Here is a 25081-nt window from a genome sequence, read left to right as displayed (position 1 = left end):
ATAATAACAGCGCATTGAGATGCTTTCCTAGGTCCTCCTGCACAGGCTGTGGAGTGAATCCTTCAGCTGTTCACCATGGCTTCTGCTACCAGTTTTATCAGCAGGTGATGCTTTGTGTTGTATCGTTCAGGATGTGAGTTAGTCTTCACAGTCTCTGGCCCCTGGCTGGCAAACACCACAGACAGCTTGCTTAGGGCCACACAAAATTCAGTAACATTAACCTTTTTGTCTCACTTAAAGAGGAGATTTCCCTACACTTCTACCCTACAAAGCCATGCTCCTAAAATCTGAAATGTGAGGATATGCCACGTTGTAGCCAGAGGTGCAGTGAGCACTGGCACCTTTCCACATGTGCTGCACTCACTCCTCCCGAGTGCGGGGTTTCTTAAAGTGTCGCAGAGATATTTGAGAAATGCCATGCTACTACATGCGCTAAATCAGATTCTAGTTTTGGAAGACTGATAATTCTCCTCTGCAATTAACTGGAGTTGAAGCTACAGCAGCTTTTCTTTAAACCTTGTGTAAGCTTGGCTAGCAAAATTGATGTGGCCTGAAATCCGACAGCTCAGGAGAATAATTTTGCTATCATTTCAAACCAAAGCAATTGCCCTAATCGTATCAGCAAAATGTCTGTGCAGAATGTGGATGATAATCTAATTTGATTTTACTTTAACCTGTCTCTAAATGCATACTTGTTCCTTGCAGATTTCATTAAGGTCAAAATGAACCCACCATTTTCCTAACAGAAGAAAGTATTATTCTGAATGGTAGTGTACTTCACCTTTCCTATCTCTTGCCTAGAGATACGTAATGCAAAATTGTTAGTTCTTGCACCTTGTCAATTCTCTGATTGGATTTAGTTACAATTCTGGATCTGATATTTGTGGTAAATACAGATCACATGGTGGTAAATGCACATGCAAGTTTGAGCAGTATTTGACAACAACAATGCATGGGAACATCTAGGAGAAAATTTTTGTATTGCTTAGAAACCATTCTTGTTTCGGTTTTTTTGTTTTGGTTTGGTTTGGGTTTTTTTTAACTTTTAAGTCTTCCACACATTAGTGCGGCAGCTGAGTGCATTTTTATTCCTAAAAACCAGAATCCCTGGAAAAGCACTATCAAATCCAGATGAGTGACACTTGCCGTGGTAAATGGCCACCCAACAGAGAGTACGATTAGTGAAGAGTATGCTAGTCTGAAGGTTGGGAGCATGTTAAAGACCAAATTCATCACTGAACAGCGAGAGAGATCCACGAGGCCTTTTTCACCTCAATTTTCTTTTTGGAAGCCCTGGATGGTGATTACTTACTTGGCAAATAGATGTTTTCAGTTTCAGTGAGTGAAAGGGCGATGATGCTCTGGTGTGCACTCATGGGAAATCATTTACTTGTAGGTACGTGTACAGGACCACGGAGATGTACGACATGCATGTGAATACAGATGATTCTGCAGATTATGGTCCCATTCCACCAAATACCATGGGGAGTTATTGATGGCTGATCTTTGAACATCAGGGCCTGCCTGTTCAAGTGAGATCAAATAAATCTGAATTAGCGCTTGCTACTTTTGCTAGGTTTAATGTTGAAATCCCACAGATGACTTTATAGGAACTTAGATTCTTCATCTTATTATTTTTTTCCTAATATTTATTATTGCTAAAATTTAAGTTGTTTTAACTTCATTCATGCTAGCAGAGCACTAGCAAAATGAGGATGGTATGGTGTTCAGAAATACCACTTGGGGAAACGTTCCCAACTGTTCGTGTATCTTTAAAAGTCATTTATCTGCTTTACACATTTTCTATACATTTACTGAATCTGCTGATTAATACTTTTGTGAGTCTGATTCTTATTGACCACATAAATCACCGACATCAAAGTTGCATTGCTACATGTCTCAGTTCAATATATCATTATGACAACTTTTGCTAAATTGCCAAAACCAAGATTAACAAACAATCCAAATGCTCTAATCTAACAAAAATATCATGTCTTTTATTTTTGGTTCTAGCTAACAAATTTGATCAGTATACCTTCCTGGAAAATAAAATAGTTGCAGTATTTTCAACATTCTCACAGTTCAAAAGAAGGCAGGCATTCGCAAATTAGCGCATGACAACTTTAAAATACAAGTTTAATAGAAGTTTAAATACAGATTTTGTCTAGAGAGTTAGCTGTTAAATTAACAACCAATTTTTTATAAGTGCAATTATTACTGAATTACTTTATGTTAATAATACAAAGACTTTATGGGCAGTAAAACAAAGGAGAAAGATGATTGACCATAGATGTGCTTCTTACTGGTGATGGCGGGTAGCTGTGCATACATGTCACAAGGCAGGAGCAGACCATCTCAGGCAGATCCTGTGTTTCTCTGAGATTGCAGCCTGGCAGAAGTACAAGGTAGGGCTTGAACAGCAAGGGTTTTTTTTCTTTAAAAGTCGCTTTAATTCTTTTTTCTTCCATTAAGAATGATTCCATTTACTTCCCTCAGCAGTTCACCCAGGTTGGAAGGTTATCCAGCTCACCTGTGGGTTCAAACCCTGGTGCTAGTGCCCTCCTTTGAAGTTGTAAGGTGTGATGCGTATGTTGAGTGGTGCTGACATCTGCATGGTTAGTATACGGAACATAAATAATTAATGTAGCGTCAGACACCGACTGAACAGCAGAGGGCAAAGGGGTTAATTATCTGGTGGCTGTCATTCTCCGAGACACAGCAGGTCAGCATGTGCTAGTGGTTCCCTGGGATTCACAACTGGAACAAGTGAAAGAATAAGCAGGAAGCTGATTTCCGAAACCAGCAATTCCAGGCACGATACAACTATTTTAATCCTCCCACCCTTGCAGCTGAAAGAGGTTGCAGGGTGAACTAAGAGGCTGCTGGATGGCTGTCCGTAAGTGTCCAAGTGAGTCTGTCAGGAGGCTCGCACAGCCCAGCAACCACAAGCCAGGCGTGAATCGTGACTACTGGATTCCTGTTGTACCAGTCTACATATCTTTATGTACCTTTGAGGCTCCTTTTTCCTCCTCTGCACTGTGGAAAAATAACTGCTTGTCCAATTAATGTGGGAAGGGAAAAGAGAAACCATCCTACTTCAAAACAACACTTCTTTGTTTCCACTCCATCTAGCATTAGCTTAGCCTACCTCTGTAGGGAGCCGTAATACCTTCCTAACCACAACGCTTACTTAAGTACCTTGCAGTGCTGGTTTAACATCTCAGATGTTCCACCTGCAGTTTGAGATTTCTGTAGTGCCATGTGCTGGATTTCTGAGTTATTTGCTACTTGGCAGGTAAAAACTCTTTTGCAGTCATATCCTGCTTACTATTTTATATTATCAGACGTAAAACATCATTTAAGTGTATTGTAGCCTCTGCCTTCACTGATGCTGGCTTCCTCAGACTGTATCCTTAGGTTCAAATTCTGTATGTTATGACTTATTTCAAAGCAGTACTGTGGGAGTCTGCTTCAGGCAATCACTGGGCTATCCTGCCAGAGAAAATTGTCACCGTAATTGGAGGTGAATCTGACTTGCTGAGGTCAGCAACGTTTGAGGTGGATCAGCATTTGACCAGAAGTAGTTTGCTGAAGTTACTGTAAATGAACCTGTGGAAGCATAGAAGTTATAAACTGTGATGTTTATATATGAACTACATGAAAAATAGTGGATTTTGTCCCAGAATATCTGTGCTATGTGAAAATACTCATAAAATATCAGTAACTGGAAACAGAAACAATTTCTTCCAATGGAAGAAGTGAGTATTTCTAAAAAAAAAGACTTGTGTGGTTTTCTGGGAGAACACAAAGAAAACTGAAGAGGCTTGGAGAAGAGCTTGATGTTACTAATACTGGCACTCCCAATAATAATACATTGAAAATGGAAATTGTAACAAAATACACGTAAAGGTTGCCATTTGTGAGGAAACATTTTTAGAGCTGGCAAGCTCTACCAAGCCATCCTACATCTTGCAGGTCGGGCAGGAGACATTGAAATATATATGAACTGAAATCCCTCTGCACTTGAGCCTGGGAACAAAGGCAGAACAAGAACGTACCCACCAGTGTTTGCATGCTGGACTGGACTGTCGTGGAGCGACCGAGTGGGACTTGTTAGGGCCTTGTAATAAATGAATGACAGACTCAGTGGAGAGTTGGCCCTTGCTGTGCATGCTTTAGCCATCTTTTTTCCTCGAGTACAGACACTGACTTTTCTTGTGCTAGGTGGAAAATTGCTTTGATTCATTTTGTTTGTGCACCTTGGCTGTATTAAGCACCAGAAACTTCATGTTGAAAGATATGAGAGCTAGCTAAGGAGTTCATGCACCACTCTACAGAGATGCCCTTTTCCTTCTCACATTGAGCCTATGGTCAGCCCACTCCAGCTCTTGTCTGTATTAATACCCTCGATTAGGCTTTAAGGATTATCAGGAATGAAGAAAAAAGTATTTCATAAACTTACAAAGATTTTCAAAACCTTTAGGACAAGGACAGGAATCCTTGTTCCCCACAGCTGTGGCAATCCTGTAATTGGAGGGAATGTGCGCTTGTCTCCTGTAAGCCAAGGACCTACAAAATGGAAGTCTGTGAAGCAAGTCCTGGTTCCTACAGGTTGCTTTCCCTCGGGCTCCTCCATGGGATTGATCACTGTAGAGACAACTGATACATAATTCAAGAAAAGGTCAGAGGTGATTTAAAAAAAACAACAACCCACACCAAAACACTAGCAGTTCCCATATGTCATGTAATTGTCACGTATCCCAAGAGCTGGCCTGTATAATTGGCTTGAAGAATGATAGAACAAGACACTGAACAACCACCTTCTGAAGGCTACAGCACTGGGCTTCTGGCATACTGCCCCGAAACCCAACAGAGCCTAGAGCTCCTTGTGGGTCATCCTGGAAACGAAATGCAATCTAGTGCTGTTGGCTCATTTGTGAGCAAAGCCTGGCCCTGCTTTCCCCTTTGTTTGAAATGTGTAACGTGCGTGTGGGACTTGTTCTGTATGTTCAAGCAAAGGTGTCTTTCCATTGTCTGGCGGCTTCTTGCACTGCATGGGCTTGTAGTTTTGCCGCAGTCTGTAGGTTAAAGTCATGTTTGCGAGCTTGTCTCTAAGTAAGGACAATGCATCTTCCAGCTCAGGGTGGCAGAGGTTTCTGGTCCATCGTGGTGAATGTGAGTGCCTACCTTAGATCAGCTATGGAGGAGGGCTGAATCCTTTACCGCAGCTGTCCAAACTCTGCTCCAAGTCATGGTTTATAGAAGTACTGATCTGCTGAGGAATTATATAGCAAGCATAGCTCTCAAAATGGTATTTGCCTTCCAAAGGAGTCTCGGAAAACCTATCTATCTGTTTAATTTGCTGCAAAATATTTTTTGTCTCTCTCAGGATATAGGACTGCAGATGCAAAAAATTAAGGTATTAGATAAATTAAATTGTTTGTCTTCCTGTTCATGTACTGCCAGTCACAGTTTGAACTAAGTTTTTATTTTGGAGGAAATTTCTGTTCTTATTTACACCTCCATTTCTGCTAAGGCCAGAGGTGCATGTTTTTAAACACATTATATCTGGAAAGAATGTAACAAAACAGGTTAAATTTGCAGGAGAGGAGAAGAACAAAAGTCAAATACATGCTCTAGTCGTGAAGGGGAAGGACTTGGTAGACCACTGTTTAGTCTCAGGCAGAGATTTCCAGGGTGCTATTATTATTTTAATTATGTTTCAAAGGACAAACAAATATTCAGGGTTTTTTAGATTTGAAGGACATGGGGGAGGTGGAAATGCAATGAATCAAAGGTATCTCCGCTTTTTTCAAAACAGGAAATCAGAGCTTTTTATTAAAATCTGTTGTCATACAAATGAAGTAATACTGTAATTAGAATTTCTTCTATAATCTAGATACACTAGGAATTTGTGCATACTCCTGTTTTATTGTCTGTTTATGCTATTTTCATGGACTATATATGTTTGTGGGTTTGGGGTTTTTTTTGCTTTACTGTCTTCTTCAAGCAAACCATCTGCAGCTTGTTTTTCCTATTATCAGCAGCCTGAATTGGACTATAAAACTTCCCATGCTTGGCAGCTGTCTACACATATATATTCAATGTAATATGTAGATTATGTTTATAGTCAGGTGAAAATATATCCTCATGAATCATCAGCAAAGAAGCTGTGTGGGGTTCTTCTAATATGTTTTGCATAAGCTGTTATTTTATAAAACTTGTATGTATGCACTCTATACACTGCCCAAATACCATAGGCCTTTTTGAAAATAATCTTAATTTTTCAGATCTAGTGAACTCCTATGGGTACATGGGTATGAAATACAATTTATGCTAAACCAAGATATAGTTAATAGACCATCATATTTAACTTACAGCATGGCATGCTTAAACCTGAAAAGCCTCTTTTCAGAGCTAAAGATAATACTTTTTTTTCAGTTATTAATTTTAAGCCAACACATGATTTGGAAGCCTGTGCTGCCATAGTGTTTGCAGGTTGTCTATACAATCCCACCCTTTCTAAAACACACTTTTAATAAAAAATGGCCTCCAGTGCTATGGCTTGAGTCTCAAAGGCATGTACATAAAGATCCTTCCAGGGCTAGGAAGGTACACACAACTTCCAGTTTTCTAATATCCTCAGAAAGAGTGAGATAAACTGCTACCCCAGAGATAGGAATCATGTGAAGCCAAGGCTTTTTTGTGAGAGGCAGGACAGACCCTGGAAAAGAAAAATTCAATTTTCTTCACTGTGAATCAGTCTCTAAAGGCTATTACCCCTTGGGGAAGGTGAGTGAACCTCTTAACAACATGGTGCCATTAACAGCTACTTTATTTCCATCTCTCGTGTCATGAAATGAGGACTACAGAGGCTGGAAATGCAGATTCCCTTCTCTCATGATTCCCACTCAAAGAATACTGAGCTGCAGTTTCAGGTTTTTTAGGCAAATCCACTATCAGAGCCAGGGCAAGAGAAAAGTTACATTCAAGATCCATTAACATGCTCCCCAAGATAATAGTACTGCTGAAAAAGAGAGAACTAAATAAAGCCAAATAATTTTTTTCTGATGAGGCCTTTAAAGAGGCACTTGAAGAAATAGATTTAAGGAGTCTAATTCTTTTACAGTGTGCTTCTAGAAATAGAAGGTGCCTCTTGAGACTTGTATAATTTAAAAAATTATTCTTACTATTAAAATATCCCACAGGATCATGCCTGGAATAAGAATCAGGAGAGACTGATTGATTACTGCTATAGCTACTATACTTGCTATGTATGTGTAACATCCACAGGTGTCTATAGAGAAGATGACCCTAGAGAAAACTATATTAACAAATCCAGCCTGCCTGATGGTTTTGTGGTGTATTTGTGTCCTGTGTGCATGTGTGTTTTGGGAAGATATGAGCTGTCTCTTTTGTTAGTGTTGCCGTTGAAGTCATTTCACTGCCTGCTTCTGTTGCACTACATTCTCCTGTAGTCACCCTCCTGTAGTCCTCCCCTATGTCAGAAGTTCAGCCACAACGTGCACCAGTGGCTTGTCGTCCTGTTCAGATGGGGACTAGCGCTACCATACCTAGGGAGATGCAAAAGCTGTGATCGTGCTTGCTGCACTGTGGCGTACAACAGAAGGAGAATTTGCAAGGGTACCTCCCCATTCTTCCATCTTTCCACCTTCGGCACGCTCGGCTCCTGGAACAGGTGTGGTTTTCAGGGACACCATAACCAGTTACCTACCACATGTCCTCAGATTGTCCTGTTTGTGCTTTTAATGCAGACCTTTCAGTTAACTGTCTTCAGCGAGGGAACATTAACAGAAGATGATCTTTAAACAAGATGCAGCGCAAGGTACTGTGAGAGAGGCTTACCTGTTACACATAGTACTTGTTACTGTGCTGTGGTTATTGTACCACCATGGTAGCATGAGGGGAATTATATTTTAAGCTCATGACTTTAGTCCTTCCCAGCTCCCCAAATTAGACATGTGCCTCAGCTCTGTCTTGAACCCACAAGGAAAGCTAAACCTGCACCGAAAATTCATTTCTGCTGCCTGACAGCTGTGACCTGAGTGAAGCCTGGCCAGGGAGACTGCCGCAGACTCAGGGTCCTGTAGCCAGGACCGGGACTCCAGTGTTCAGTGAGATAAAGACAGCCTTACACAGTTCAGATGTCAAAATCCCAAGATCTACCTGGAGAAACTCTCCCAACAGCTGGCTGCACCGTTTTACTCAACCAATGTTAATAAGAGCTCTAGGATTTGGCCTTAGGGTAGTGATTACATAGCAGTTAATTGAAAAAAAAGTATTAAAAAACCCTGCTGAAGTAAAGCTAATGGCTCCATGGCCGTGCTTGAGTGTGTTCATTATGCAAAACCAATTTTACCCAGGGCCAGAAGGACACTGAGCAGGCAGGCACGGGAGCTGTGCTACAGTGAGCTGCCGTGATGAGGCTTTCTGAGCTCCAGGGCAAAGCTGGAGAAGTGGGGAAGCATTACAGGAACTTCAATTATTTTGCATGTAATGCTGTAATTAGTATTCATGTAATTAGCAAAAGCTTGTGCCAGCAGAGCTGTTGAAGCGTGGGATGTGATGAGGGGTGAGCAGTGACAGGAGTGACAGAGGTTCGTTCCCACATGAAGACTTTGTGCTGCTGGGGCACCTCATCCTGGTTCTGGGCTCCTGCCACTAAGGGCTCCGTGGGTTGCTCTTCTGGCATCCCCCAGAGGTGCTCCCACCAGGCAAAACGTTCCCAGTGCAGGCATAGCCTAAGGGAAAGCGTGGAAACAGCTCTCCCAGGCTGGGCAAATGGAAAGACAGTGGTAAAACAGGTCTCCTCGGGGACCTCTGAACAACAGGCAGGCAGCTGGGTAGTACTGAAACACAGACTTTGGGAGAAAGCTTTTTGAACTTGAATACTTCACTGCTGGTGTCACGGAGTGTAGATCTTTTATGTTTTACTCGTTTACTGGAGGCAAGTTTATTAGAAGTGACACAGTGTGAACATGGGAGTGCAACAACAACAGTGAAGGAAAAGCTGCAAGGGCAAATAGTTCAGGACAGCTTTCATACTCTGGTATGAACCGAACTCTGTTTTGTCCCTTGTCATCTTTCTGATTTTATTATTCAGCAGGCTGAGGGCCATGTTCTGCTCTTAGCTGTAGCAAGAAAAAAAAATAAATCTCTGAACCAAGAGTGGGCTGAACTGAAGACAGATGACTTGCTTGGGACTCTCCATGCTGTGGTTAGACTCAGGGTTCAGGTGTAATTCAGCAGAAACTGTCTCTTGGTATTCTGTCATTCAAGGCACTTTGTTTCACACAAAAAGGCACTTTTTCAGAGAGACATTGTTTGCTTTGATAAAAACAAAAGGAGCACCATTTGTGGCATGTTCACTATATGGGTGCGTGTGTGGGGGGACACTCCCAGGAGGAAAATCCTACGACACCCCAGGATTATCCTCCAACCTGTAGCTCTGGTCAGGTCCTTATATCACTGATTTCTATCCTAATTGTACTACAGCCTTTGCTAAATTCTCCAAATCCAGTTGCTTTTCCAGGGACCCTGACCCAGGATCTTTGGGCCCTCTCTAAGAGACAGCAGCTCAACAGACATCTTTAGCGATGCACCATGAACGGCGATCTCCCCAGTTTAACAGGGCTCTTGTGCCCCTAACAGCACATTAGCTGCACCCCATCTCCAGTTGCTCTGCCTCAGGCGAGCACTATGCTGTCTGCCTCCGGGGTCCCAGCAGCTCCTCTCCCTCCCACAGACATCTTTTTTCAGGCTGTCTGGTAAGGTATAGGGGTAACTTCAGGATTTACCGTCGCAGTTTTAGGATTACTTTTGCAGTCTGACAGTGACCTCGCAATAAAGCCTGAAATTTTAGTGGGAATTAATATCCATTGCAGGCTGCCATTGATGAAATATTAAGTATAGAATTGATGAAGCCTTATAAAGCATCTCAGGATGTTCAATGGACAATTTGCCTCCGAAACACCCTCTCACGTAGTATAACAAATTGTCCCTGCACCTGCAGGGGAATGAGACTTTATTGTACTTTCCTCTTTGTGTAAATCTGGAGTTCATTTCATCATCTATAATTTAGAAGATCCTTATCGTCATTAAAAACATGTCTGAATATGGCATAATTTATTTACAAGTTTCAGTGTGGGATTATATTTGTAGGATGGAAAATTTCTTATGTTCCTCTCATAAATTAAGTAGTGCCCAATTTCTATTCCTTCTTAACTGTTTGCCATCTCCAGGGCAAATGGGAAGAGGTGTGGAAGAGAAGCCCGTCAGAATCAGTTGAGGAGCATCAAACCTCCAGGTATGCCAGAGCCTTTTGTCGCCTTGGGATCAAACGGCTTGTTGCTTGTACCCAGCTGCATAATACTGTGTATGATTTGTGGGTGAGTGCATTTAATTTGTTCTCTTACTTGGAAAGAGGAGTATGAGGTCAAATGATACGTGCTAGATGTTGAGCTACACCAGAGTTGGTCCAAAAAGACTACTTTTTCTAAAAGGATCTGGGGGATACCTCAGGTATTAGGCATCACTTGTAGTGTCACTGCTTCATATGTATCATAGTTAGACTGCTTGAAGTAATTTATTAGTAAACTCCATCACTTGCACCAGTCAGTTTAGGAGAGGCAAAATTTAATTACTGGCTAATCTTAAAAACCTGTGTGTGAGATGTTTGTGTCACAGTGAATTTCAGGAAGATTGTTTATAATAGTCTAGTTATCTTTGAAGCCAAATTGTACTTAACTAGCTGGGAAAAAAAATCATCACAAAGAAAATTTAGAAAATAACAGTTCTTAAGCCAACCTGACATCTGTTGTCCTCCATTTGGGAAAACTACCTAAAAAAACCTTGGCCTTTAGACCTGTATGAAAACCGGCTATTGGAGTAACATGCAGATGAACTTGTTAGCTGCTGTTCTTGTTAATGATACATAACGGCTACCGCCACATGCACAGGATAACAAAAAAGCCATCTTAGCCAAGTGAAGAGAAATTAAATTGACAACTGACCCATTCTATACTCCTAGTCATTACACTGTTAAATATTTAGCAGTTTGGTTAGGTGTCATAAAAGGGGAGAACATTAGTCTGGGGAATCGTAATGATAGTTTTGAGCTGTTCTTTAGTGTCCTGCAGTTCCAGCTCCAACAACTTAAATCATTAAAAATGTAAATGGGTTAGTGTTAAAATTGAAATGTGTTGTTGATATTATCAACTAAAGGAATTCAAAGCAGGCTGAAAATGGTTATTACTTCTATTTAGAGCCATTATTAGTACTACTAAATCCTACAAACAGCCATATTGACAGTCACTTCAGTGTTAGTGCTGCCATACCTGCTTTGTAAATCTTCTCCTAACTAAGCAGGTAAAGCACAAGTACATTTCCTTTCCTTGGAAGTTAACCGAAAGCCAACATGAAGCCTTGTAGTGGATAATTCTTGCTTGCAGCGTATCATTTTGTGACATTTGGTTAGAAAAGAGAGGGAAAGCAAGGTTTGCTGGAGAACAAGGAAAGCTGTCCTAGCAAGACGGAGTTACTCACCTTTAAAGTGTCTTCTGTCAGCACAGTGTAAGCGGTGTAGGTTGATGCTCTTCAGTGTCCTCCGTTTACATGCTGATTAACATGAAGGAACTACAGCAATACTAAGATACCAGAAAAACAGTGTGGTAGCCTAGTCGCTACTGCATAGTCAGAGCTGATGCACATTGGTCTTGTACTGGTGACCAGTATAAGCATTTCATTTCTTAGCAGAGAGAGGGAGAGGGGCTCACCTTGCAACTTCATCTGCCTCTGTTTTCTTATTCTGAAAGCAGCTCCTGAATGCATGATTTTGAACTCAAATGGTTAACAACAAATCTACTCCTCTAATCACAGAGATGCTGCATCTTTCACTATGTCTAATTTCTACTGCCACTGTAAAAACCAGATTGCATGTACCTATGCTATTCAGTTCCAGTTTGTTTTATTTGACCTTCCACAGTCCGGAACATTGGCCCCTATTGCTGGCATCACACCATCTGCTGTCCTTGGAAACAATCTGGTGTGAAAGTGCAAGATTACAGGGCAGTATTAATAATAATTAATAATAATTGCTTTGGCAATGAAGTACATTTGGATCTGGTATAAAGGTGTAAAAACAAGTATTGGGGTATCCATATTTTCTCCATGCATAAATTTAGGCCAATGGCTCAAGTGTTTTCTTATAATCTTTTTCTTTTCAGTAATATTTTTTCTTTTCAATAATAATGCAGCTTCCTTGAAGTTGGAGACTTTCATACCCTGCGGTTGTAAACACTGTTACCTAAAAACTGTTTTCTTAGTGTCTTAAACATTTATCAGTTATTTCAACATATGTAACTCAGTAAAGATGGGCAAAGTGCTGAGGTTTTCCAACATCCACCTGATTTTGGAAGGAGCAGCAGGGAAACCTGTAAAATTAGTTAAAGTTCACAAACTTTTGCGAAAAACAAGAATGTTTTCCCTCATTTTCTTCCCCAAAGTGATTCATATTTCTTAGAATTAATTTGCTTTTTAGCAAAAAGAAAATCTTGTTTTTATGGTATTAGCAATAAAAACCCTAATTGGGCATATTATTTTTTGAAAGCTCACTGAACTGTTTCCTTAGGACTATATTGAGAATGCAAAAGAAAACAGCTTTTTGTTTGTAATAGGTGTGTGGGGTGATTCTCTAGACTGAAATGAAGAGATCACACTTCTTTAACAAGAAGTATCAGAGCGCATCATCATAACCCCAATTTGCAACTTTTTCTCCCCACAGGTATTACTCACATATCTGAAAATACAACAAAAGTTGAAAAGCTCAATTTAGATCCCTAGTGCACAACACAAGCCTACGGATCTCGCTTTTTAAATGGTTTGAACACAACATTATGCTCCGTTTCCTTGGGGTTGAACAGTTAATGTCCCACTCTTTCCTTGATGACACGAGGAGTGTTAAGCAGTGTCGTGCATTCAGAAAGGAGAGCTGCAATGACAGAAGTTGCAGCTCTTATAAAAGGCATTTCAAAGACTTAGATATGCCCAGATAAGTGATGTCAACTCATGCTTGACTTTTAGGATCAGCTGAGTTCAGGGACATTATATTTTAGACCTTTTTTTTTTTCTGGGACGGAGATGCTGCACAAGTAACCTGATCACTCCACATGTCAGCAGTAGCAAAAGAAAAAAAGATGTGTTTTTAAAACGTTACTGCAAGATCAAGAAATGCTCATGAGTAATTAGAGATGGTAAGAAAGCAGTAGACTTGTTAGAAAACCTAACCTAATTTTTCAGATTCCTGGGTACACTTATTTCTAAGACTGTTCTTTTTTTAAACAAAGTTTGTCTTCAGATAGTGAAAATCTTTGTGTAATGCTTGTTGTAGGATGTATTATAATTTGGGGTGAATCAGGACCAGTAAACTGAAACAGGTAAAGGGGTTGTACAAATCTCTTAAAGCTACTACCTACAATGCATGGGAGATGGTTTGCAGCTCCAGAAGACTGTAGCTGGGGACTTATGAAGCAATCTTACATAGCCAGGGATGTATCAAGGAATCCCCAAGAGACTGCAGAAAGGTATGCTGCCAAGATAGGGGAAAAGGTAGGAATAAAAAAAAAAGCTAGGGAAGGAATCTTTATTCTCAAAGAATGAATGTATCATAAAACAGTATTCCTAGTTATAGGTACTCTACCCATTGCACAGGTATAACGCGAATATTGCAGTTGCTTTATGACAGTCATCAATACAGAGATTTTAAAAAAGGAAAAAAGAGTGAGAGTTTGAGTCATCCATAGTATATGGAATTAAGCCCATTTGAGCATTAAGACTTTCTGAGTGTCCTTCAGCTAGGAAAGGTTGTAAATCTGCCCAACACACAGAAGCACTTACAATTTTTCAGAACTTTAATCTGGAAATGTGCAATATGATATAAATCAATTCAAAATGACTGGAGTGTGTCAATTTTTGTGGAAGATAATATCCCAAATGCCACTTCTGAATCAAACTTAAAAAATACAGAAAAAGTAGCACTTCAATTCTGAAAGAGATCAGAAGATTAAGACTGACAGTCATGAAATCATGCCCTCCAAAAGGGGAAAATTGCAACTGACACTGATCAGTCATTCTGCAGAAGCAGCCAGGGCATATTAATCACTTGATGTTACCAGGAGTTTCTTGCAAGTGCTGCCTGCCCTTCAAACCCTCTTGGAAGCAGCAAAGAGAGGGGCCCACTCCGCTTTCCCGCATAGGAGCCTCCTGACAGTGTACAGAGCCTTGTACCAGTGGAAGGAAGGAGCTTTTCATCCCTTGTCTCTTTTTTGCCTGCCTGTTAGCTACAGCAAACTAGGGTAGAAAGTACATCGTGGTTTGTGTCTTCTCTTTTTATCGCCTGTGGGAAGGGTATATGCTTGCACGTTTTAAAACAAGAACCAGAGAATTCAAATCTGACATGGGTATCCCTGTTAGCCTCTGACAAATAATTTCTAGCTTCGTTTTCCATATTCGAGAAAAGTAGGTAATATGTATTCTGTTAACCTTCCTTCTTGGGGGACACCAGGAGTAATTAGTCTTTTTAAGTATCTATTGCTGTAAAAGTGCTATCCTGTACAAACACGTTTGTCCATGGGACTGGAAAACACACACAAAGTTTCAGAAAAACATAGTCCAGAAAAGGAAGCAGACCATGGCAATGTGTCCTTTCTTTGAATGTGTTTGGGTTAAAACAGCACTGCTACTTCAGTAATATATTGTCAATAAAGCTTATAAAACCACCAAATGTGTAAACATGATTCCTTTACAAAGGGCTGCTCTTAGTCTTCCCTCAGATACCCATCATCACCTTCACCTGAAGCCTGTTCCCCACACTTGACCGCTCTTTGTGGGCTGATCCCAACTTTCTTCTGTTTCAGGTGGAGTTTATGGAATTACATCTCTGTTGGAAAGAGAGAAGGAATTAACCTGCAACCTCGTGCGAGGGCCCACTTGTAGGGTGGAGGAAAAGCAGAGCCTTGCCACCATGTTATGGGTGAGTGGGTAGAAGCTTGCAAATGTTTGAGGCGTATGGCCCCGTACTGCAGCAGTGCGTGGGATGAGCACACAGGAGGCGGGGGACCAGTTGACTTTCTGCTGTGCATCCCCCTTTGGGGCCTGAACACCACCCTATGAGTAGACAGCCCTGTAAATATCTCTTGAGCTGCTTCAGCCAGTGCACTAGTATTATTTGGGTCTTAACTGTATTTGTAATCTTCTAATTAAAAGATTAGATTTACAAATGAACAAGAATTTAATGACAACAGATAGTTGCCTGGGCAATTAGACTAGGGGATATTTCCATGCAGCCTCTATGGCATTTCACTAATACTTTTGTCAGTGAAAAATAATACTTTTAATTTCAGCTTCACAAGTTGGGTTGTTATCATGTTATATCATTCTGCACACGGTGATGACTGTGTAACTAAAGGCTGGTTTCATAATACAGGGCAGTTCACCCTGTAGCTGTGTTTGCCCTCGGCTATCTGCCCAAAACCTTGGTCAGCTTTGAGTCGCCTCCTGCAAATTCCAGCCCGAGACGTCAGAGCTGGTGCTGGCCACCAAGAAAAGTCAGTGCTGGTGCTCCTTTGCCTTGCTGCATCAGCTCAAAAATTTCTGTGGCTATTTGGGAGGAAGATGGAGAAAACCTCTATATGCAGCATAGAATACTGTATACGCAATATCCTATGTACAAAATTCTACAAAACCCCTGTTGTACAAAAAAAAGTACAAAAACTCTATATGCAGCATAAAATATTGTAAATGCATATAGAGAAAAACTCTACATAAATTACTGTATATAGAGCTCAGCCCTGAGCCACCAGGCATTAAGATTTTCTGGAGCAAGACCAGCTAGTGTAAGTTCAGATAACTCCACTGATACTTCTCCTCAGCATAAATGTGTTGTTCATGCCAACAGAGCACCTGAAAAATTTTTCTCATTTAAATATTTTCAAAAGTCAGAAGCTGTCTCTAGATTCAGAGAGTTTATCACAAGGGACTAACGTCAGGAGCTGTCAGGTCATGTATGTCTAGTGAAATGTTAGCTCTCCAACCCTGACATACACTGAAACGGTAGCTTTAAAACAAAAATTTCCAGAACAGCATATGTTAATGACTGATTTGGCCTCATCATCTGTTATATCAGTTTAAAGTTAGTGTAGCTCCATTATTTCACTGCTTCACCTGTGTCAAACAAGAGTAACAGAGCAATAGATGCTCTTTCACCAGGGACTGACCGACTGAGAAACCGGTACACATATTCTATGTCTGTCTTCTTAGAAATTCAACTGTTCAAGTGGAAATTGTATTTCCATTAAAAAGTCCATTACTATATTATAGTGCAATAAGTATATTTTCATTAATTGTGATCCTCAGTCTCTTTCTTTCACTCTTATTGCCTTTTCTTTGGTGACATTTTTTCTTGTCATGGAAAGGTCATGGCATTTCAAGGTGTTCACTTCCTGAAGCATGACTCCTCAAAGTAATGAGATTCAACTGATCTGTCAGTAAAAATCTGCCACGAGTGAAAACAAGCCCAGCAAAAGCAAAGCTCAGAAGCGTCGACTTGTGGTCACTCCCGACGGGGCTGATGGCTGCCCATGTTCCCTGTGTTACTACAAGATTGCCCAGAAAGGACAAAAGAAACATGATTATATGTCACCGAGTGCTGTTATTATTTGAACCTCTGTTTTCAAGCATTCTGTCAATTTTCATAGTGATTCAAACTCAGACAAACTTTGCTTTGTTTTAACCTTAAACAATGCTGCGTCAAACATTATGGTAAAGAGATTTTGGGGTCCTTAGCGAGTATCAATAGATTTCAAACTGCCTATGTTAGTTTGAACTTTCCTGACCAAAATTTTTAGGCCTTTTTATGGGTGATTGTTACTCAGGAGAGCAACACTGAGGACTTTCATCTCAAAGGTAGCTCATTTTAATGCTGGTATCTCCAAATGTAAAACCATAGCACAGTAATTTAAAAGTAGATTTGGGCCTGATTAAAAAAATTGGTGGTTTTCTGTCCCAATTTTCCTATTGCAGAAAAATTGCACAGGGTTGCCATTTAGATTTAGCAGTGCTTTGCATTCACTTTTCACCTGGGAAAGACTATATCACATTATTCTGCAAAACCATGCTCAGCCCAGGGCAAGTCTGAAAAAAACCTTTACATCTTCCCCTTGTGCCAATGTATGCAGAAGTGGTAAACCACATTCTGGAGAGAGAAGTGCGCTCTAGCCCTTTTAACCCCTACACAGCTGCTATCTAGTAATATTTATTAAATAATCCTTGCTGAGACTTTCATTGTGTCTTCTCAAGAAGAGGCACAATTTGACCTAGTATATATTATAGCCTATTATAAAGTATTATGTATTGTAGCCTGCTTCCCTTTTAGCTGGTGTGCTTTAGGCTGATTATTTTTCTTTTTATAAGTTCCTGTCAGTTTGCAGCCCATTTGAAAAGAAACAAATCTGTATTTTTAAGCATGCACTGCTTGAATTAATTTGTTGTTTTGTCTTGGAGCTCCCAATGTCATAGTTTGATGGGAGTTGTTCTGACATCCTGGCTTTCTGCAGTCTTTATTTCTGATATTCACCAAGAGAAACAAATAATAACTTTTAACAAATCTCATGTCACAGGTAAAACTGTTTTTTTTTTTTACATAGATTTGAGGAGTTCTTTTGTCTGAGAAGACAGCAGTATAAAATCAGAAGTCAAAAAATTTAGGAAGGAAAATCTCATTAGTGGAGATTAGATTGATTTTTTCCTTGAAGGGTATGACACTGTCGTGCTCTTCCTGACAGCTAAAACATTTTTGTCCTAAATTTCTAAGTGTTTTTTAAAAAAACAGAGAAAAGCATGCCTTTCTCCTGACTGTCATTTTTGTAATTTTTAACCTATTAAAATATGTTTATCTGCTTTATGCTGCTCCGTTCCTTAGCTTTGCCAGAGAGCAGGTCTTTATTTTTAGGTGATAGCATGGTGCTCTTTATAACCTCAAATCCAGTCCTCTACTTGGACCGAGCTTCAGCTGGAAGACCGCTGCCCGCAGCCTTGATTAACCTGCCATGAGTCTTTCCTACTGCTTCTGCCCAACTGGGGTTCAGCTTCCAATAAACTAAGCAGCAACAGCTTCTCCCATTTATTTAAATAGAAAGGACGGCGACTTAAGTACAGAATGTGTGCAACATCCATCGGTGGAGCACAGACAGATGTGATTTTTGTGAGCTGGTTACACATCTGAGAAGTAAAGCCTGTGGCGGACAGCATCTCCCTAAATTGGACTCAGCCTGGCAAACTGAGAGAGCTGGCTGAAAAAGCTGGAACCTGATGCATGACATCACTCTTACTTGGCTGAACACATCCTTTCTGACGCTGACTGTTTCGCTGTGACACACCTGCACAGCAACCAGAAGGCATAAATGCAAACTGGATTGTACATTACTGAGGCTGCTCCTTTTCTATAGCATAACTCTTGCGAGTACGTGGATGTTCTCTGCCAGAAATGTATGCACAACTCACATTTTATTTGATGTGATGAAAAGGAAATGATGAAATAATTATAAATTTTTCCACTGTCTTTATAAGATATATTTAAACTGGCTCGGCTTCTCCTAACCTAATTAAAGTAAAAGAAAATAATGGAAGCTATGAGAGTATGAAAGGTCTATTAAAGGATTTCCTTCTCTGTATGTGTGTATAATATACACATACATAGAGCTGCATTGTGTTCACATAAAACAAACCACTAAGCTATTTTTTGGTACTTTTACTCTCAGCTGTTCATATAAAATGTCTCTAAAAGTCTGAAAATAAAAATTCTCTCCAAACTTTTTTTGTCTTTTTCCATCTGCCTATTATTGATTTTGTTTTGTTTTGGCAAGGTATGAAGTTAACAATATCCACTTTTCTTTGATTTTCTTAGCACTTGTGTCAAAATATATTTGTTTCTGTACCAGGATAATTGATTTTGCCATAGCTTTAAGAACAGGAAGTTTTAACTATTATTCCAAATCCAGCTAACAGTCTTCAGTGCAAGTATGTTCCACGAATACATCGCTTATTTAAAGTAATGATCTCAGTAAAACAGTTTATTTAAAAGAAAACTACTCATCTGACTACACGTTCCTGCAAAAACATAGTTCTGTGCTCCTAACTCAAACTGCTTTGTAAAATCTTCTAGGAAAGAACTAATTTTTTTAAACTGAGTATTTGTATGAAAACTGATACCTTTAAGTTTGTGTCCTTTTTATAGCCCTTACGGGCTCACTTCCATAATAAGTATAGCAAATAATAATCCAGGGCTGTCACTTGAGATGTAGAGTGCAACAGTGGTGCAGTTTAGTTTTATTTGCTGTTATGGGGAGAACTGTCACTTGTGGTAGTAGCAATAGCCTGTATTATTCAGCATTCGTAAATGTTTCTTCCTGCTAAGTAGCATTTTTCATAAGGAAAGTCACCTTTTGTTTTACCGTGAAGAATCCATGTGACCCACCACATACTATGAGCAGACGGATTTTTAATGAGAGGATTTTTAACATGCGGTTCCTGTAGCTTTCATTTGGACATTTGCTCTGTGGAGTGATTCTTACAACTCATACATTGTAACTAGTTACATATATATCTGCATGTATATTCACACAGATGCCAAAGTATGAGCTAATTATACAGAGACGGTGTTACTTTTGTCTTCCAAAATGTAAGAACATCTGTAAGGAGTTAATCTAGCAGCTCTGCTAGTCCAGCCAGTCACAGTGGTCGGATGCTATTGAGCAGAGCCAGAAACGCGGCTACAGCTTCTCAATGTCAACAAGTAAGGGTGTCTCAAGAGTTGGTTGGGGTTTCGTTCGCCGGAATGAAAGAAGAATGAATTGATTTGAAGTTTATTACTACATCTTCCCAATCTGTGCCATGTGTAACACATAACCTAAAGAAATACTAAAAATGAATATTGTGGTACAGCAAAGAAAGCAATAACTAAGGATGGGGTTGCTACTATGCTGTACTTGACAGACATATATATATATATATATATATATATATAATGAAAGAATGATACCTGACTCAAGAATCTTGCCATAAATTAAAGCAGTTTTGAAGTCAAGTGCCTCAAATGCTGAGTCCCTGGCACACTGTTAGTGAACAAATCAGCTCAGAGGGCTGCCTCAGACTACTCCATGTAGTTTCCCTTTCTATTCAAAGACTACTCATAAATTTTTGACTCCTTGTAAATTCATGGCTTCCCAGTGCACCACAGTTCTGGATAATGCTGGGGTCTGAGAGCTAAACTCACAAGGCATTCAACGTGGGATTAGGTTCACAAATCTTGAGTCTTTAAAGACAAGTGTATGTTCCTGGCAGGTGGACGCCAGAATCATAGAGGACTGGAAGGAGTTGCAGGGATCGGCATGTTCAATTTACAAGCATTTTGCAGAATTTAAGCAGATCTGAATGTGAAGTTGGTGACAGCCTGAAGGTCAAAATCTGAAAAGGGTGGGCAAGGGATGCTGAGCTGATCATCAGTGATGTATTTGAGCAGTCTCTACAGAAAACTACTCTGGTTTTAAGATAATAAAAAATATGGTGTGTTATAAAGGTTTTAGTCATTTCTAAGTTGCAGGTTGTTATTGTAAAGGCATTGAAAAGTTCATGTGGCTGATCATGCTGTCTGGGATTAGACAGGTAAGACACGTTACAAAACACTCCTTATGATACTTAATTTTCAAGACATTGCCATGTAGGCTTATGACTGCAGTGCAGTTAATCTCAAGAGAAGTGAATAGAAGAACTGGCCTTCCAAAATCCAACTTTGCACAGAAAACTGTATTATATAATAAAATTCAGGGTTAGAGCTAGCAATATCATAGACTCCAAAAATTTAAAACTAAGGAACGAGAAATTTCTTGAGTTTTGAGATTTGGAGGGCAAAGACTCTACTGATGGTTTTTGGCATTCTTCTGCATTCGGTGGTTGGTATAATAAAAAACTGGTTGCAGGCTCTGTCCAGAAACAATACCCTGTCAGGTAAGCTGCCTCGTGGATTAATCCACAATAAGAGCAGCTTTGTGGTGCTGGGAGAAAAATGAAGGGATTACTAGAATTGATTTTTGTTTACCGTTATTTTTACATAACAAAATCTATTAGTTATTCTTCTGTTGACTGCTCTATTAATAAATATGATTTCTAAGTAAAACTGACAGGTACTGAATGCTTTGGTCTTAGGAGGACAGTGAACAGATAATCAGGCTGTGCAGCAGACCACTGGGATCCCATTGCTTAACACTTTAGACAGAGAATCTCTGAATGATTCAGGCTGGAAGAGACTCAGGGGGATTTAGTCCATTTTTCCAAATTATTTCTGTATGGTCTTTTCCTTCAGACTTCCAAGCAAATGCTTACACGTTGCATGTATGCAAAGAAATTCCCTGCAGTCAGTGTTAGTTGTACCTCACTAGCAAGCAGGGAGGAAACCTGTGGTGAAATATCAGTGTTCAGACAATATATCAAATTCAGCCTTGGATTATATTTTTTTTCTGAAGCCAATGAGAGTTCAAAACTTTCAGCAAAATATATTGGAGTTTTATAAGAAAAATTTTCAGGACACCTTCCTTCCTGCTGGATTTACGTACATATTGTGAATACATTAGACTAAACCATTGCAAGGTCACAACATTAGTTTCTCTCTCTTTAAATGAGAAATGATCCCATTGTAAAACCAACTCATCTCACAGCCATGTGGAAGGCAGGATGACATCTTCTAAGTGTCAGTACTCATCCACCTTCACTTCTTTTCTTTCTTGCTTAAGGTCTTTTTAGTTATAAAACCTGTAGATTCTGAAAGCGATATTGAGGTTTTCTTATTTTATTAATTATGTGTGAATAATTGTCAGGGTGCTTAAAATCTTGTTTCCCCTGTTAAATCTAATCATCACAGCCATTGATGTGTTTTGGTGTGTATTAGAGAAAAGCGAGATGGAAGTATCTTGAAGATTAGCCTTTTTTCAAACAATGTATGCAACCATACTTCTTACATAGTAATGATAGTAGATGATTATTGCTTTCCCTTGAACAGAGTTTTACATTTTTTGTAAAATCATCAGGACTTCATAAAACAAATAAACCCTTCTGTTTCCAGTCCCATGTTTTGTATAGAATTAATGAGGAACGTTGGTGAAAAATTTGGAAAATGGTGTGAATGTGGTGGGAAAGGTTTATCACCTGTGAACAGTTCCACTTCTAAAACAAATGCAAGTCCATAACAATTACACATTTCTACTGGGTATATTTCTTATGAAAACTGCTTATTCCAAAGATGAAGATTAAACACCATGGACTAGGCAAGGGTTGTCTAATGGAATGCAGAGCATTTTTATTTCCATGCCACTGATTCAGGAACATCTCAGGATGTAATAAATGAGTTACGGAGTCATGGCTTCCAGGTCTTATTGTAGGAATTAGTTAAAAGTCACTCTTCAACTTTTTTCACATTATTCGTATCTACATATATGTTTATAGACCTATATTGTACCCCTCTCTATGTTTCAGCTTTCCATGCTGAAGAGTCCCAGTCTTGTCAATTTTCATCTGGAAGGAATGACAGGATCATAATTGCACTAACCCACATACTGAAATACTAGGGGCTTGTGCAAAGGCTGAGTAGTGGTTTTTACCTTGAGGTTTTCCTCTCTTTTTTTTTCCCCACGTCTTTATGATTTTAATAGTAGTAATAGTATTTCTTTCCCAGTGATTCATAACATCCTATTTCACTTTTTTAAATTTCCCTGAGAAGTGAGCTGATGTCCATGTAGAACCATCCATGGTGATTCTGGTATCTCCTTTCTATATGATATAGTATACTGCCTATTGCTGCATAGGTACAATAGGGGTTATTTTTCTCCACATGCATTACTTTTCACATAGGAACATGAATCTTTCAGCTGAGAGTACAAACAATGCAGAGATGAAATTCAGAGATCTCCTATTCTACCTCTAAGGGTTCCTTGCAAGCTGAAGAAATGAGGAATTACGCAGTTTGTGCCCATGCTGTGTGTCTGTGACCAGGAGACTTCAGTCTCACTATAAAAAGTGAGCAAAATTCAGCCCTAATTTAAACAGGTACCCACCATTTTGGAAAGATTATTATGTTTTTGCTCAATTTGGCCATTGTTGTCTGTTGAGCAAATTTTCTTTGGTCATTAAAGGGCTCAACCATCTCTCTTTTATGCAAGGACTTTTTATACAAAACTTTCTGGGACTTTTGAAGAGACCCCTGAACATTTGCTGCAGGCAGTCCCATTGTTGTTCCCTAGGGGAGTGTCTCTTAGCCCAGGGGCTGGGGTTTCTGTGCTCATTTCCAGTAGTTAGACAAGTTGCCCTCACTAGTTCATTAGAGAGTCCTAAGGTCATTTAAATTGTATTATTCATAAAGGAAGAGCTGAGGCATTATCTTGGATAGAATAAAAAAAGAGTATTCTGAGAAAAAACAGGGCCTATCATGCCTTATATGGCTTGGGCTTTGTTGTTTGCTTCCTACTTGCAGGGAGATATCCCTAAAGACTTCTACTGAGTGAGTATCTTTTTGTGTTAAGTCAACACTGAAATAAAAGCCCCTTCAGAAATGCTGATTCTTGAACTGAGTCTCCAGTGACTTTTCTTTGTGGATCTTTCTCTGTTCTGATACAAGCTTTCTATGCATTAATACTCAGTAATATATGGAGAGAATACCTTGAAGAAGTGCAATATCTGAGCAGGCATTAATTAATTATTGAGACTTGCCTCCACAAAGTTTAATTCCCTAGAACATAAACAAGTAAGAAGAAAATCCATGAACGCAGCTTGTTCATTGCACAGAAGAAGGAAAGATATTAATGGACCCATCTGAAGTCGTGAGAGACATCAGCATGCTTGCACACACTGACCCATTTCAAGCACTCTCCAGTAAGTTTGGAATATATTGGTAAGCAAAGTGCAGTACAGATGAAAGCTCTCTTCGTGCTTATGTTCAGATGTAGGTGGAATGATTTCTCATAATTTTTATTAAATTGAAGTCATAGAAAAACCAGTATGTATCGACCTCTTCACAGGCTGTGTGTGCATGTACGCAGCAAGTGAGTGGATTCAGTGACGTACCTCCTGACCTTGCCTTCGCTGAAGACGGAGAAGATGATGTTTTCACATACTCAGCTGTTTGATTTCCTTTCCACTAGCCATAATTAACATTTATTCAAGCAACATTAGGAAGAAGATAAATATTTCAAAGAAGCTAATTACAGCATCCAAAACATCCTCCAAGCTATTCGTTTAATGAGGATGTGCTTTGTTCCTGCAATAGTGTAACATTAATTTCATCAAGCAATTAAACAAAACAAAAACAGATACAATAGAGAAAGATGTATTTTTTTCTCCTGTTTACAGGAATGCTCACTTGCATTTCAGTGAATTTCTTGCGTAAAGGTGACCAGCGTAAGCTATGTAAACATCCTACAAACTGAGATTCAAGCTCAGAGAACTTGCTCTGTCAAAATTTGCACAGATTTCAGTAGAAATATTGTCTTGGTATAAACTTGAGTTTGGTCTTAAGGCAAATATATATTGTTTTTTCTAGCATATGACTAGGAGGATTACAGTTATGCCCAAATCAGTTTGCCTTACTCATATATCAGGAAATGCAAAACTACACTGATGCTCTTAGTATAAAGGCATAGTCTAAAATGAAATGCAGTTCATACTGGGCTGGAAGTATTGGAAGACTGTAGACTGCTAGGATTCAGATAATGTGACTCGTGGCGCAAATAAGATTGCATGTGTAATGGCTACTGCTTTTGCCCATTAACAGGAATCTGCTGAAAACAAAATTCAGGTTTCAAATGAAAGATTATGGAGCAATACAAATCCAAGCATAGAGAGAAGTACTAAATGTTTTGGGGTTTTTTTTCTGCTAAATGGAAGAGCAGAATTTTTCTACCTGGAAATTTTTCTCATCATCTTCAAAATCTCTTTTAATATGTTTTTGTGCAAGCAGACTCAG

The sequence above is a fragment of the Aquila chrysaetos genome, chromosome 1 (genome assembly GCF_900496995.4).
Source record: "Aquila chrysaetos chrysaetos chromosome 1, bAquChr1.4, whole genome shotgun sequence".
Classification (NCBI taxonomy): domain Eukaryota; kingdom Metazoa; phylum Chordata; class Aves; order Accipitriformes; family Accipitridae; genus Aquila; species Aquila chrysaetos.
Note: the sequence above shows the minus strand (reverse complement) of the source record.